Consider the following 6,312-nt stretch of genomic DNA (forward strand, 5'->3'; position numbering starts at 1 on the left):
TTCAGCCCAGGGCTGGGTTTCCATGGTTCTTATATCCCAGGTGGCAAGGGAGATACTTAATGGAATTAGCATGAGCATCCTCATCACCTCCAGTACTTCAGTGGTGTTGGTAATCCTAGCTACCACTCAGCACTTCCTGTAACCGTTGTTCTAAACGTTTAAAACATATCGACTCAATTACTCCTCACAACAACTCTCCAAGGAAGCTACTCAGAGTATCCCAATTTTTCAGATTGGAAAATTGAAGCCCAAAGAATTTGGAGGACTTGCCAAGGGAAGACTTCCCACATGGGGTTGATCCAGGAGCCAGATTCAGCGCAGCCTGCCTCTTGAACTGACCAGCTTCTTGGTTCATCTTAGCTATTCCATGTCCCGAGGAGCCTGGGCGGTATAGGTCAGCAGATGGAAACTGCTCCAAGGGATAAAAATGAGGCTTTCTACTCCAGTACCGAGTTACAGTCTCAGAAACGCACATGGGCAGTTCTACCATGCCTGATAGGGTCACCATGAGTCAACACTGACTTGATGGCAGGCAGTTTGGTTTTTTTGGTTATTCTGTATCCAAGAGCAAGTTTCACAATCTTTTCTGACATATAACGTGGTCTTTCTTTCTTTCTGGTCTCCTTTGTTTTCTTCATGTACGATGTCCTTAAGGAGCTCTGGTAGGGTAGTTACGAACACATTAAGCTGCTGGCCATAACGTCAACAGTTCAAACCCACTAGCTGCTCCACAGGTGAAAGCCTGTCTACTCCGATATAGATTAACAGTCTCAGAAGCCCAAACGGGGCACTTCTACTCTGCCCTTATAGGGTTACCATGAGTCAGAATTGATTTGATGGCAGTCAGTTTTTGGATGACGTCCTTGCTGTCTTCCCACAACTCTTTTGGTCTTTAGTATTAGTGTGGAATATGTTTAAACCCTTCTTGAGATGTCTCAATATTTAGATGAGATATTTTCAAGGCAATGTTTTAGTCCTTGTGGCCTTTTTAAAAAAAAACTTTTCTTCAGCTTCAACCTGAACCTGAATATGAGCAATTGGTGGTCTATTCTGTAGTCAGCCCATGACCTTGTTCTGATCAATGACATTGAGCTTCTCTATCATCTCTTTCTACAGATGTAGCTGATTTGATTCCTGTGTGTCCCATCTGACACAGTCCATATGTAGTTATACTTTATGTTGTTGAAATAAGATATTTCCAATGAATAGATTGTTGACTTTGAAAAATCCTCTTGTTTGATCTCCTGCTTCATTTGTATCACCAAAGATACATTTTCCAACAGCGAGTACTCTTAATTTCCAACTTTCACTTTCCAAAAGCTTTATTCCATTCACATTGACTCTACTTTGAGGAGGCAACTCTTCCTTAGTCAAATGCTGAGTGCCTTCCAACCTGAGGGTACCCTTATCAAACAATGTTCTTCTGGTATGCAAAAGCTTTTCACTGTCAGGTTTTTTTTGCACTCGATTTGAATCTTTTAATACCTAACATTATTGCTTCGGGAAACACCCGCCCCACCAACACCTTACAACCAAGAATGGGACACTAATTACATAAAAATATGCATGTATAAAAAGTAGTTCTCCATTTTCCTGGAAAAAAATAATCCTAGGATAACTTGTAGAATATTAGCGTGGTGGGGATTTTGTTGTCGTCATTCCGTTTTTGTTTTGAATTACAATTAAATTCTTGGTCAGCTCACGTATTAGCTCTGCAATACACTTAAATGAAAGGAACATTAACAGACAACCGTTAACAATTTGTAAATGCCAGGGGCAGTTATTCAATAAATCGATTCCTCTGTGGGTGGCTGTGTCCCTTCGGCCACCCACTGCCGAAGCAGCAGTATACATGTGTTTAATGGTATTAGGAGGTGCTGCCAACCCTAAAATGCACCCACCCACATTCGGACTGATGCTGTGGGCCAGGGTAGAATGCGCTCAGCAGCACGAGGCGCTGGGCTTGGGCTTCCGGGGCAGTTTGGCCATGTCTCTCTGAGTCAAATGATCCGGCCGACCCTCCGTGGCCAGGACTCTTCGCACGGCCCTCCGCAAAGGCAGCGGCGACATGGGTGGCATCTTTTGCGTTGGTTTCAAAGTTAAGGATGGTCGCCGCTGTCCCTGCCCCAGGCTTGCGCTTCTTGGGCAGACACTTGCGGCTCGCAGATGTCGATCTTGTTACCCAGAATGATAAAAAGAAAGCTCCCCGGCTCTTTCATGTCAGCGTAATAGAGGAACTCTTTCTTCCACTTGCTCAAATTCTGGAAACTGCGAATCGTCAACGCTAAAAGTGAGCAGGCAGCCGTCCGAACCTCGGTAGAACAGCGTCCTCAGGCTCCTGAAGCACTCCTGCCGGACCGTGTCCCAAATCTGCATGGTGACAAAAGGGCTGTCCACCTCCAGATCTTTATTTAAAAACTGTGTGGAAGAGCTGAGTATCGAAATTATTGGTGACATATCTGCTCATGAGTGAGCTTTTCCCAACGCCGCTGTCTCCAAGGAGAATTACTTTAAAAAGCGAGGATCGGCCTGCCATTGTTTATCTTTGACTTCAGAACTCTTCAAATGTCAAGTCTCTTGTCTCCTAGAGTATGGGCCAACTGCCCAAAGTCAATGATCTTGACCAACGTGAAACATTCCTTCAGCAATTCAGCTCAAATCCTCGCAGCCATGCGGAGGACGCGCCAGAAGCGCCGAACCGGCTGGTCCAGGTGCACCGGGGGAGAGGGTCACGGGCAAGGCGGCCACGACGCGACGGCGACAGCCAGAGTGCTGGGCTTCCACTGCAGTTCCCACTGTCATTTTTTGGAGAAGTAGTTAACCGGGTCCTTTTTCCTACTCTGTCTTAGTCTGGAAGCTCCACTGAAACCTCTCCACCATGGGTGACCCTGTTGGTATTTGAAATCCCGTTGGCGTAGTTTCCAGCATCACACCAACATGCATGTCAACACTTTATGATAAAATGACGGCCAAGTGGTGAACAATTGAAGAAATAGCATGAATTGATAGCATATGCAAGGAATCAGGAGCATGTCTAGGTGGCTCAAACAATGAACTGCTTGATTACTAACCAAAAGATGGGGTTCTTTCAGAGTTGCCCTGGAATGGTCTCGTGGTCTAGTTTTCAAATGTCATCGCACCATGTTGACTCCTTTTAAAGTGGTTTCAGTTAAAAAAGGGTGGGGGTGGGCAGTTGCAGAACACACAAGGATAAAGCCTCCTGCGAATTCCCTCTGGTCATAGAACAAGAATGTGAATAGCCTTGCTGTCAGTCAGAATTCATTGGAAAGTGGATTATTGCAGATGCAGATAGGGTCAAATTTAATAGCCATCATTTGATCTCCCTCTTGACCCATTTTCTATTTGTTCTAGTTTTTTCATATTTTCTCTTTTTCTTCGATGGAAGTTTTCCTCTATTTTACTTTGTTATCATTACGAGGGTTTCTTTTGGGGTATGTTTTTCTGTATATGAAATACAAAATTGGTAAATCTATAGAGACAGTATCTGGGTTAATGATTTCCTGGGGGGATGGCAGGGGAGGTTTGGGGTGGGGGAAACAGGGAGCTCATGACAATGAGTATAAGAAAGAAGAAATTGATCTAAAATTGATAGTGGCCATCATTGTACAACTCTTCTCGATATGACTGAACTGTTGCACTTTATAATGTGTGGATTAGGTGCCCATACAACCGTTTTTAAAAGATCAGTCCTTGAGAACCCTATTAGCACATGTCTTCTCTGACCCGCACAGGGTCGCCCAAAGTTTGAGTGGACGCAGCTGTAACTGCTTTGGTTTTGCTTTGCACGATATCAACAAATGATTGTAAGTCTGTCTGAAGAATGGCCTTGTTTCTTCTAGGAACTTTATAAGGTGATCGATCACACACACATACGTCCCCCATGACAAGCTAACCTTCCTATTTATTTCACTTTGCTCTTTAAACGGAGAGTAATAATGAGCGCTCAGGTTGCTTTGTGAACCAATCTCACCTCGGGGTAGATCTCACTGCAAACCTCGCTCCGCATCAGGTCCTCTGCGTAACACTTGTGTGCGTTCTACCCAGATGAAAGGAGAGCTTGGTCATGATAGAAGCTGCAAGCCATGCCATGCACAGGTAGATTCAGCCTCTCGCCGTATGACTTGATTACTTACGCAGGCAAACATCTTCGCTGCAGAGCCTGTAAGGAAAATCTTGAGTCACGTGAATGACCATCTGGCTCCATCAGCATGCAGGAAACAGGAAGAGGTGGCATCCACAAAATGTGTGTAATTTGAGGAGAGTTTGATAAGGGGGTCATTTATAAAGATGTGGGCAGGATTTAGGGATATGCACAAGGGCATTCCAAGGATAGTAACAGAAAGAAATCCTAAGCCCTATGGGAAGAGTTCCAGGAATCTGAGAGAAGGAGGGAGGGAGAGCCAGAGCTGTGGGGGAAAGAATCACAAGACGGGCTATGGCTTCACAGAGGGACACAGACCCTTGGAGTGGCCCTGAACAGGGGGAAGCCACAGCAATCAGTACTCTAGCCCCAACTCTCTTCCTGCCTCTCTGATAAAACCCAATCACAAGGCAACTTGGTCTACCAATTAGTCCCCGGAGCACAGCCTCCCAGGGCCCAGAGTACCGAGAAGGTTCTGAGAGTAGACAGCCAGCACACCATCTTATGAAGTGTCTGAGGCACAATAACATCAGAGTCCCCTCCTGCTGTGACATGAGTAGTTTAATAAAGAAGTAATTGAGGGGAAGGAGGGCCCCAAACCTTCTCATAGGGGCAATGGGCCGGCTCACTCCATGCCTCTGGCAGATTGCTGTGTTGTACTTCCCTCGCTGTGTTTTATGAGTCAGAACCGGAGTCTCAGGAGTCTCAGTACAAGTCTCTGGTACTGGATAACGCAACGCCAGGGGAAACCAGCTCCTACCAAGACAATGCGCACAATCGGGAGCCACTGCCTGGAAAGACGTCTATTTTTATTTTATTAATGTGTTTATTCATTTAGCTTGAATGTAGTTTGAGATTTAGGTTCAAGAAAATATAAAGCTTTCCATTCTGATCATTTTAATGTTCATAATTCAGTGTTTTTAAGTACATTCACGATGCAGTTCGGTCATTACCACTACCCATTTCTGGAATACTTTCAGCACCCCAAATGGAAACCCCATGCTCATTAAGAAGTCACTCCCCAATGCTCCTTTCCTAGCCCCTGGAAACCAGCAATCGACTTTCTGTCTCTGCAGATATACTTAGCCTGGATTGCTCATCTAAAGAAAATCATCTGAGCTGTGGCCCTTTGGGTCTGGTATCTTTCAAAAGCCTTATATTTTAAAGGAACATATAGTCTGGTTTGGTCCGGGTTTTTTCAGCAAGCTAGGCAAAGAAACACCCAGAAGGAAAAGAGATAGGAATCTCTGGTCGAGGTGTTTCTATGGCAGTTCAGAGATGCAATGCTGTTCAAAGCCAATTAGAAGCTACGACAGTGGTTCTCAACCTGTGGGTCGTGACCCCTTTGGGGGTAGAACGACCCTTTCACAGGGGTCACTGGATTCATAACAGGAGCAAAATGACAGTTATGAAGTAGTGTCAAAAATACTGTTATGGTTGTGGGGTTACCACAACACGAGGAGCTGTATGAAAGGGTGGCAGCATTAGGATGGGTGAGAACCACTGCTCTAAAGGGATCTTGGTGAACGTAGGTCCCAATCATACAGTTGGACTACCTTTCTCAGAGGAGGAAGGCCATTTGACTTCTTGGGTAATAGCATACTGTGGCACTAGAAACAAGACTTCTGAGTTTCAGCTACACCACCTATTAGCTGGGTTACCTTGAGAGTGTCAGATAATCACCATTGCCTTATTTTCCCTTTCAGTAAAATCGTGGCAAGACCTTCTTCGCCTTGGATCATTTTGATAATTAAATAAAATTAGATATTTAAAATGCTTCTTATGGCCTTGAGCACATTCTAAGTGCTCAATAGATAGTTTTCAAATCTATCTACATATATAGATACTGTTATAATTGAATTTCTTCACACACACGATATGTTGAAGTCCTCATTTCCAGTCCCTTCAAACTTGATCCTGTTTGGAAGAAGGGCCTTTGATGATGTTAGCGGTTAAGTTCATGTGGCGTCATGGGGAGTAGGCTGGGTCCTAAGCAATATAAATGGTCTCATTATAAAAGATGAAGAAGAGACACAGAGAGAAGGTGGCCATGTGAAGACAGAAGTGGAAAGTCCAGGGGATGCATGTACAAGTCGAGGAAGGGAAGGGTCACTAACTATCGCTAGGAGTCAGGAGAAAGACAGGTTCTC

At 44.7% G+C, this 6,312-nt stretch overlaps 1 pseudogene; it reads right to left on the reverse strand.

The window, feature by feature from the left end:
• Nucleotides 1-1,941: 1,941 nt before the first annotated feature.
• On the reverse strand, nt 1,942-2,613 carry LOC101642564 (annotated as a pseudogene).
• Between the last annotated feature and the right edge of the window lie 3,699 nt (nt 2,614-6,312).

This window comes from Echinops telfairi, unplaced genomic scaffold (assembly GCF_000313985.2).
Source record: "Echinops telfairi isolate 266 unplaced genomic scaffold, ASM31398v2 ScPeMD7_7468;HRSCAF=8506_0, whole genome shotgun sequence".
Classification (NCBI taxonomy): Eukaryota; Metazoa; Chordata; class Mammalia; order Afrosoricida; family Tenrecidae; genus Echinops; species Echinops telfairi.